General features: G+C 41.2%; 1 protein-coding gene and 1 pseudogene across 8 annotated transcripts in view; one reads left to right on the top strand and one right to left on the bottom strand.

Annotated features, from left to right (window-relative positions):
- Mast4 (microtubule associated serine/threonine kinase family member 4) overlaps nt 1-10,281 on the top strand; it is a 591,509-nt gene that overhangs the window by 345,171 nt on the left and 236,057 nt on the right. The window lies entirely within an intron of this gene.
- On the bottom strand, nt 4,252-5,342 carry LOC110329226 (annotated as a pseudogene).

Genomic DNA, 10,281 nt, shown 5'->3' with positions numbered 1-10,281 from the left:
CACCTGCCTCTGCCTCCCGAGTGCTGGGATTAAAGGCGTGAGCCACCACGCCCGGCTAGATAATATATTTTTAACAGTATCTCCTGAGGTCATTTGTATTTTTCCATATTTAATTATAAAAGTTATATATTTGGACATATTCATTATATATAAAAATATTTTATCATCTCTATTATAAGTGTATTTTCTAGATCTATTATAAAACATTATTATTATTATACATAATTTTTATTTTATAGTGGAAAATGTCTAGAAATATTTTTATTCTGAAATCATACTGAAAGACTACATACAGACAAGACTGGCTTTCACATCACATCCTAAACCACATTCAGAAATATTTTCTTTTAAAAAAAAAAAAAAAAAAAAACTTTTTATTTTATGAGTAGTGCAGGAATAGTATATGTACCACATGGATGCAGTACCCATTGAGGCCAGAAGAGGGCATTGATTCTCCATGAAACTGGAGTTATAGTTGTTTATAAAGAACCTGTTGGTACTGGTGATCACACTTAAGACCTCTGGAAGAGCAGCCAGTGTTTTTAACTCCAAGCCATCTCTCTAGTTCCGTAGTCATCCCAGTGCTCTAGACCTGAAGATGCAAGCGTGTGTACTGTATATTCTATTTACCACTGGGAATGGGAAAACCATGGATTGGATTTTATCTTAAGGATTTTTAGTAGCACATCATCAGTCAGTGATGCTGACCATCCACTTCTGACTCTTACTTCCTCATTTAACTTTAGACAAGCCAGATAAACTGTCTAGGTCCCACTTTCTTTACGTGTGAAATGAGGCTGCTGACAGTACCCACTCCCAGGACTGTATGTTAAATTATATGAAGTGCTCATCGGAGCAAGGGGAAACTGTAGTTGGCTTTTATAGAGAGGCGGCCTGTTCGCACCGGAGCTAGACGGCTGACCTGTCAGCCCTCACATACGAAGAGCAGGCTCTGACACAAAAGAATAGTTAAAGGCTCTGCCTTATTTCCTAAAGTTCTTGCTTTTTAGAAACGAACATTGCCTGAAGGAAGGTTTCAGGTAGGAAGTCGTACTTGTTACATCCCCCCGTCGTCTATAGCAAGACATTTGAAGTATGTTGCTATCAAGTTATGATCCGAGCCCATTCCGAGAGGTTCATTTGTTTCGTGGAGTCACCTGCAAGCACATTTCCTCCAGTCTTTTCTGTCTTTAAGTGGAAATTATTGCAGCAGCACTTAAAACTTTGTAGTACCTATTTGAATATTTTCCTTCTGTCTCCAGGAACACGGGGGTGTCCATTACAGTGCTGAGAAATGCACACTTAGAGGAAATAGGGATTGATTTTCCCTGCGGTGGTGTTCTGAAACGCTTTGAGGCAGTGGATGATGTACACGGCTGATTTTCAAGAATCAACGTTAGAATATGATAAATGGTAGAAATTACAAAACAATCCTGAAGTAGCAGATGCATGTTTTGCATTCATTGGTCTTCAAAAAAAAAAAAAAAAAAATCAAGGCTACCTTTCAGGGACTCCCTGGAGTTGCTGTGATGTTAGCGGGCCTTAGGTCAAGGTCAAGAGTTTTTAGACCCTAGGCAGGGAACCTATCTTTTTGCTTTATTGAGTTTTTCTTAAAGTTTATATGCACATCTGTTTTTTTAGAAATAAAAGAAAAAAATCTCGATTTTGCTTTTTTGAAAAAATCCAGCCCACGCTTCCCATTTCTCCTGAGTGTGGTGGTGCTAACTGCTCCCTTTGAAACGACATGAGCTACGTGGCATGCGTTTCTAAAATGCATCTATTTTCTCTCCAGTAGAGAAAATTGTTCCTGAATGTCCCTGTGTGGCAAACCAAGACGCTTGTACAATCCCCTTCAAAAATCACAGTTCCATAACTTTTGTTGTCTGTGCTTTTAAAAGTTTAAATCTTTGAGGCCATCTTTGAATGTTGTTCTTCTGCTCACTCAAGGGGTTCTGTCGTGATAAGAAAGTTAGAAATTCCATTGAAAGAGACCAAAACTCGTATACCAGTCACTTCAATCAATTGCATTAGAGCAACATGGAAGGTGCTAACTCTTCTTTCCAAATGAAAGGTTTTTTTTTTTTCCCCACAACCAATATTTGGAAAGCTGCTCCCAAAGTGTCCCCTCCCTCCTCTCTCTCTTGCTAGTGGGTATATCCTGAATTTCTTCCGATATCTTACTTCCCTGAGGTGTATAAACACGTAACTATGTGTTGTATTCTGTATTCATATTTCATCTCACTGTAGTAAATTACCATGAATTCCAGGGCTTGTCTCACAGCTCTGCGGATCAGAAGCCTGGGCAGGGCTCTCAGCAGGATCCTCTTCCCAAACCCTACAAGTCGCTGGCAGAATTGAGTTTCTTGCAAGTATGGAGCTTGTGGTAGCTTGCCTGGTCTTTGAGGCTGAGAAAAGCAGCTCCTGGGGCTTCAGATCCTTTTAAAGAACCCATCCAAGATAAGCTGCTTTGGGGCTAAGTGGGTACTTACAGATTTATAATTTCTTGGAAGCCATCCCGATGACTCAGAATCAGCTGCCTGACCTCAGAATGCTGGACGTCCGAGTTCTTCTAAGAATTCTGCCTGCCCTACTCTTGATTTTCAAAATAAAATAAATACATTATATGCTGATTATTTGTTGTGCACCATGTTGTACGCATTCATTTTATAAATCAGCGAAGGTAGAGCTAGAGAGATGGCTCAACAGTAAAGAGCATCGGCTACTATTCTAGAGGACCTGAGAGTGGTTCCTGACACCCACTAGGCAGTTTACAGTTCTTTGTAGCTCCAGTTCCAGAGGATATGACACCCTCTTCTGGCCTGTGTAGGTACTGCATGCACACAGCGCACAGACAGACGTGCAGGGAAAACACCCCTACATACAAAACTTTAAAATAAATAAAATATTTTAAAAATATAATAAATGAATAAAGGTTAGATTCTTAGAGATGTTATCTCAAGACTGAATGCCTTGAAGTCTCACCAACATGAATGGCCAAGTGAAAATTAATAGAGAAAAAAATCAGTTAAGTAAGGCTTTCAAGTTTAGTTTAGGTTATTTGTTTGTTTGTTTGTTTGTTTTTCTTTAATTCCTTTTTAATTTGAGGTGGGTGGAGTGAGTGTTGCTAGTAGATCAAGCCGGGTCCTCACCCATGTTAAGCTTAGCTATGTCTGCAACATGCACTATAAACCTTGAGAATTTTACCCAAGAGTTAGAGATGCAATGTAAATACTTCAGAGTGTTTTCTCTATATTCACATATTTTTACCTTTTGAGAAACATACACTTTTTCAACACTCTTTTTCTTGCTTGGAATACTTAAAATACACATTTACACGATTTGTCTGATTCTTTCTTTATATGGTATATAGCCTATGGAGATTTTGTATGAAATTAGAGATGAGGTCATATGGGTCATAACCTCTGAAGAGTGTTAAGAAGAGTGTTAAGATAATTGTGGCATTTATAAAGCAAATCTTAAGTATTTTCAACTGAGAATAGAAAACATAATCAGTACCTAATGTACCTAGTGTTGAATACTGACACTTGTTTTTTCCCCCTTACACCTTTTTTTTTTTTTTTTTTTTTGCCATTTTCCCAAGTTACCAATTTCCTTTCCTATCAATTATTTGAGCTCCTTTTTTGTCTTTCTTAGGGAAGTTAAGGTTCATTTTTTTCCCCATGGAAATAAATTGTTTACTTGGATACAAGTTTAAGGCACAAGTTACCTTCAAAGATTCATGTTATGCTGAATTAGTACAACAGAATCCCACAACCATTGTTTTAAATTCTAGTTAGTATACTAAAGTATGTCTGTAATTAGCATACCTCTTTTGAACAATGGTTAGTACATACAAATATCTCAGTATATCACTTGACTCAGTTATAGTATTATCATTAGATACTTAGTATTATGAGCTCACTTTTCAAGTTTTATCAATCAAATGTCACTGCCAAGATGGATAGAAGTTCTTTTAAGTTCTGAGTATTTGTGTAATCCTTTGGCAATCAAAACACCAAGTCTGATAGGTGTTTTGTAGATATAGTGCTATTGGAGTACAATTTCCTATTATCCTTAATATTTAATTTATTTTTGTTCTTGTTTCTAATGCATACATCATATTACAGTGATAACGTATGTGATAAGGGATTCATTATTGATGTAGACATAGTGGAAGCTACAGATTTATGTCTTATATTTAAACATAACCTTATAGATAGTATACTAGCCTCCTGTATAAGGGGATACCCTTCATACATAGGTTCCCCTAACTGCTTCTCCTCTTTCCCTTGGGCAGTCAATACGCTTGTAAACCTGGTCAGGTGCTTGTTGACAGGGAATCTTGAAGATATTTAGATGAAGGTGTCTTGAAATTTGCAGGCACAAAGAACTAAAGTATATCATCATATCAAATGAAGAAATGACCATTGCTAGCCATAGAACAACATATTCATCTATAAAATTATTAAAGTATTGGTCTAAAAATAAAAGACCTGGCCCAATAAAGACAGTGTCTTGAAGATATAGTTCACTTTTCGTCATGTGAGCTATCACCAGTTTTTGTGCAACTTTAGCAAAGGCACATCCAAACATTAAAGTATTAAAGGCAAGGGCGTTTTTCAAACACATTTGTTGCAGACTTTTTATAGATCATTATTGCCAATATAATAATTAATCTTATGTGGAGTCCAGGCGACAAAACACTGGTGCCTGCAATAGTAGATCCATTCTTGCCAACACCACCATGGAGGATCACATGGAAATAATTTGAACAGGAAAATATTAACCCACCTACAACTCCAAGAACCGGAACAATCTTCAGTTTTATTTCTAGCATAGGTATCATATAGTCCCACATTGTTGCTCCTCCAAACGTAGACAACATAAAGACGACCACTAAAGCTACCTGGATCTCAGTTACATCCACCCTTCCAAATCTCAACACTCCTGAGACGTAAGTCTGCCAACGAGCACAATAAAACATGAACATCCCAAAGAAAGAGCAGAAAAACAACCAGTCAGGATGCGTTCCTAGGTGAACAGCAATTGAAGCGCCGATGGCCATAAATACTCCTCCGTGACGGTAGGGCAGTAGAAGATGAGCACTCGTGTAGTGACCAGGTTGATGGCGAGGCCGATGAGGATGATGGTGTTGGGGGCCATCCAGAGCGGGATCCATTGGAGCAGCCAGGTCCAGTAAAGCTGCAGTGTCTGGCTCGAACAGCGACTCTCCCACCGCGCTGTTAGTGGTGCTCCTCCAGCCGCCACAGCTGCTCCACGCTGAGCACCAGACAGAGTGGCTCACCTCGGGCCTTCACCCAGCGCAGCACTGGCCTGGCCATGGCCGCCTGCGGGGCCCGGTTGTTTGTTTTTTTGTGTTGTTGTTGTTGTTGTTTTATTCAAGGACAGTCACAGATTTCAAATTTCATCAGTTCTCCCTTCAAGTGGTTGTGGAAAAAGTATGAATTAGTCCCCGCCCCAGAAGGTAGGTAATAGAAGCAGGTTCCTAATCTCTTTAAGAAATCTAACCTAGCTGGGTGTGGTGGCGCACGCCTTTAATCCCAGCACTTGGGAGGCAGAGGCAGGCGGATTTCTGAGTTCGAGGCCAGCCTGGTCTACAGAGTGAGTTCCAGGANAGCCAGGGCTACACAGAGAAACCCTGTCTCGGAAAAACGAAAGAAAAGAAAAAAAAGAAATGTAACCTAACACAGCCTCCCAGGGATGTTGTCGTGGGGGAATATAGACCTTCTTAGGCACTTAATCCATATGAAGATAAAGGAAGCATATGGTTGCTTCTGCAGGACAGCTCCTAGAAGGTGGAAATCACAAGATATGGTGGTGTGAATAGGAATGGCCCCATAGACTCATGTGTGGGAATGCTTGGCTCAGGGAGTGGCGCTGTTAGGAGGTGTGGCCTTGATAGAGTGGGCGTGGACTGTTGGAGGAAGTGTGTCACTGTAGGGGCGGGCTTTGAGTTCCCCTATGCTCTGGCTCTGCCCAGTGTTGAACACAGTCCCTCCCTGCTGCCTGTGGATCAGGATGTAGAACCCTCAGCTCCTTCTCCTGCACCGTGTAGATCTGCAGGCCACCATGCTCCCTGCCGTGACAGCAGTGGACTAAACCTCTGAAACTATAAGCCAGTCCCAATCAATGTTTCCCTTTATAAAGATTGCCCACAGTCATGGTGTCTCTTCACAGCCCTCAAACCCTAACTAAGGTGTGGTAGCACATACCTTTAATCCCAGCATTTGGGAGGTAGATGCAGGCAAATCTCTTGAGTTTGAGCAAGTTCCAGGGGAGTCGGGGCTACCCAGAGAAACCCTGTCTCAATAAACGGGGGGGGGGGGGGAATAAAAGCTAAGGCACAAAGCTTTGTTCACCCAGGGACTAGGCAAAGCTGGTGCTTCCCATCCCTTAGCCCTTTCAGTTCCCACTCCTGTTTCAATAGCAAAGTGTTTCTGCCTTGAGCACAGGATCAGATGTACTGTATTACTTAACTCGGCTACACTGACTGTATTGTTACCTACTCACAGAATGCTTTCCAGTCATGCCTGACATACTTGTGCACGGGTTACAGGCTACTCTACAGGACCAACAGTTCCCTACATCAGTTCTTGTTAAACCCTCCAGGATATCATACGGAAGGCTCACATGAAGCCACCAGTGACCTCTCACGCTAGGCAGAAGCCTCACTCTCTTTTTTCTCCACTTCACATCATTTTCAGTTCTCTCACATTCTTCCCATGCTTAAAACATTTCTGGGAAAAAGAGGGAGAAATGTAGCCAACTCCGAGTGTGTCCCTGCGGAAAGTGTATCAGATCTCAAACAGAAGTGAGAGAGCTCTCATCCCATCCCTAACCGAGAAGTGGTTCGCCATTGATACCTGCTCCGAGAGGGAACATCTCTTTGTCTATTTTGATTTTCATTTTTGTGTTTTGTTTTTCCTGTTTTTACTTCATTATTTTTGAGAGAGAGAGAGAGAGAGAGAGAGAGAGAGAGAGAGAGAGAGAGAGAGAGAATATAAATTTAGGTGGGTAGGGAGGTGAGGAGGACCCAGGTTCAAACGGTCAAAGGGGAGGGGAATAGATATGATTAAATATATTGCACAAAAGAATTAAATATAGTTTTTTTTTTAAAAAAAAAAAAAGAGAGAGAGAGAGAGAAAAAAATGAGAGACCCCTGCTTCTGGTTCTGATGGGGAGCTGTGCTTATGGAAGGCAAGTGAAGGGTGACCAGGAAGGTAGACAGTGAGAGGAAGGGGTACCAAGAGAGACATGCCACCACTCCTTTGGCCTTAGTTTTGTACATCATTACTTTGTGATTTGACTGTTGGGTTTCTTTGTAGACCTTATGAATAAGATGTTATTTGTCTAAATTTAGATACCTTCTCCCCCACCCCCAAAATCCTAAATTTCACTTTCTTCTCATCCACTGCTTCGGGTTAAACAAATAAATAAATAAATCCTCTATCCCTTTGATCTTCATTTCAGGTTATTCAAAAATGTATGGCTGGCAGCCTTCAAAGGGGAAGTGCGGGCACAGGATGTTTTATTCAGCGTATTCCCCGCTCTGTCCTTTGTGTGGCTCTTCTGATTGCTGTGGAAGAGCCTGCGAGGTTGTCATGGATTTTTGCCCACTGTAAATGACAAACAGTGGTATATGGCGAATGCTATAGGTGTTCTGGAAATTTCTGTTGCGTTATCTTATTTCATGCAAGTCTGTTTCCCGTGTAACGCCGGAAGGTTCCGCCTAAACTCTTCAGTCAGAGACTCGGGCCTTACCTCACGTGTAACATGTAGAGAGGAAATAATACAGAGTGCAATTACTAGTTGGGGATGCGTTAAAAGAAAGCATGCAGTAACTTTAAAAAACAGATTGTTTTTAATAATTCCATGCCTTTGGGACAGAAGGACACTGGCTTTTTATGCCCACTCCCTTTGGAGGTCCACTTCGTTTTTCATTGGCTGTGCGTGAAATCTTTTGGAGATCATTACCTTAGTGCCCCCTAATGAAATGTAAATAAAATGAATGATTACAGCTTGATTATGGGCCCAGTATTTACGAGGCTTCTGGTAACCCGGTGCATACATTTAAGCGCGTGAGTAAATTCTCTCAGGGCCAGTCAGCGCAGACTGGGCTGCTTTCCGGTTTTTATGGTGCACTAATTCTTTGCACCTCTAGATTCTTTATTGTTGTTTCTGTCCCTGAAAATTGGGGTTCTGGAAAACGTGAATGTGTGTGTGTGTGTGTGTGTGTGTGTGTGTGTGTGTGTTCCTGGATGATGTTTGTGGTCCCTGTAGAGTTCAGATCAAACCCAGGTGGCTGCCGGAGTCTGACCTGTCATGTCAGAGGAACACCGGAAATAAAGGAGCCCTACTTTCCTGTTTACTTTGTATAATGCACCTATCTTCCCAAACAGGAAAACATGTCAGCATCTCTCCCTTGTCATTCCTTATAAGCCAGCTCACGTCCAGAGCCACCCTCTGATAACAGCACAGTGGAATGGGTGACGTGTTCTGTGATGAGTTAGAGGACAGGAATTCGTTTTTGCTGTTTCCTCCTCACAAAGGAAGTTACCTTGCATCTCAGTTTAGCTACTCAGCGCTGTTTCCCTGATAACTTTTTATTCTAGAAACGCTATGTTGTGAACTGTTCATAGTTAAGACTCTAATCCTCACTCATCCTGCAAAGCGTTTCCTGCATCCGGAGGTAGAATAACCCTTGAAGTACGGGAGGCATGAACAAATCCTAGTTGGACTATGTGACAGCTCACCTTGATTATCAATTTAAAATGGGGGAAGAGGGAACCTCAAGTGAAGAATTGCCTGCAGTGACTTGCCCTGTGGACATATTTGGGGAGCATGTTGTTGTTGTTGTTGTTGCTAATTGATTTAGGAGAGCCCAGTCCACCATGGGCAATACCATTCCTAGGCAGGGATGGAGAGAACAATAATTGAAGGTGAGTGTAGTAGCAAGCCAGTAAGTAACAGTTCTCTGTGGTTTCTTCTTCACTTCCTGCCCTGACTTCCTTCAGTGAATAATTGTAACTTGCAAGATGAAATAAATCTTTTCCTTTCCAACTTGCTTTTGGCCATGGGGTTCCTCACAGCAAAAGAAAGCAAATAAGTGGAAAATATGCCCAGATTCCATTGGAAAGGCAGTCTAGTTGTACTTTAGATTTTAGATCATAGATAGGTTTCAGTTCTGACTCTTAGATCTCCAGAATGCGTGTCTATGATCCCTATACTTAGGTTACTGAAGTAGAAGGATCAAGAGTTCAAGACTAGCCTCAGCTAGCTAGAAAATTCCAGTAGAGCTTATTAGGGGTTCTTATTTAGACTTGATAGTTTGTGATATGTGATCTATGATGTGAGGATATAACGTGTAAGTTTGTTTAAAAAAATACATTTTAATACTCATTCAACTCTCTCATGTGGTCTAGATGCTTTTTAAACTCTAATGTACCTTTCATCTAAAATGCAAAAGAAAATATAGCATCAAAACAGCAAGCTTTCTCACATACAGAAGGTCATTCCTTTAAGCCAATGGTTCCTGACCTTCCTAATGCTGTGACATTTAATACAGTTCCTCATGTTGTGGAGACACACCCCCCAACATTATAATTATTTTGTTGCTACTTCATAAGTGTTAGTTTGCTACTTTTATGAATCGTAATATAAATATCTGATACATAGAATATCTAATGTGCAACCTTCAAAGGGGTCACAGCCCGCAGGTTGAGAGTCACTATATGTAAGCAATAGCCAAGCGTCACAGACCCTGTTCCATCCCCACTCATGGGAGTAAAGAAGGCAGTGGGTAAAAAAGGAGTCCGATGGCTCGTAAGATTTAAGTCTAAGCAAGCCCAGCAGTGGCTTCCTAAGCATCTTGGGCAGAGAGAGAGAAAAGAAAAGGAAGGGAAGAGTCTGCGGCTGATTCTGAGTTGGGTTCCCTGCTATGGAACTGTCCTTGGGTTTTACTGCTGTGGTAAGACACCATAACCAAAGCAATTCTTATGAGGACAACATTTCTTTTTCCTTTTTTAAATTTTTTTTTATTTTTTATTATTAGATATTTTCTTTATTTACATTTCAAATGCTATCCTGAAAGTTCCCTATACCCTCCCCCCACCCCTGATCCCCTACCCACCCACTCCTACTTCTTGGCCCTGGCCTTCCCCTGTGATGGGTCATATAAAGTTTGCAAGATCAAGGGGCCTCTCTTCCCAATGATGGCCAATTAGGCCATCTTCTGCTACATATGCAGCTAGAGACATGAGC

Source organism: Mus pahari, chromosome 11 (assembly GCF_900095145.1).
Source record: "Mus pahari chromosome 11, PAHARI_EIJ_v1.1, whole genome shotgun sequence".
Classification (NCBI taxonomy): domain Eukaryota; kingdom Metazoa; phylum Chordata; class Mammalia; order Rodentia; family Muridae; genus Mus; species Mus pahari.
This window is presented reverse-complemented; position numbering and strand designations above follow the sequence as displayed.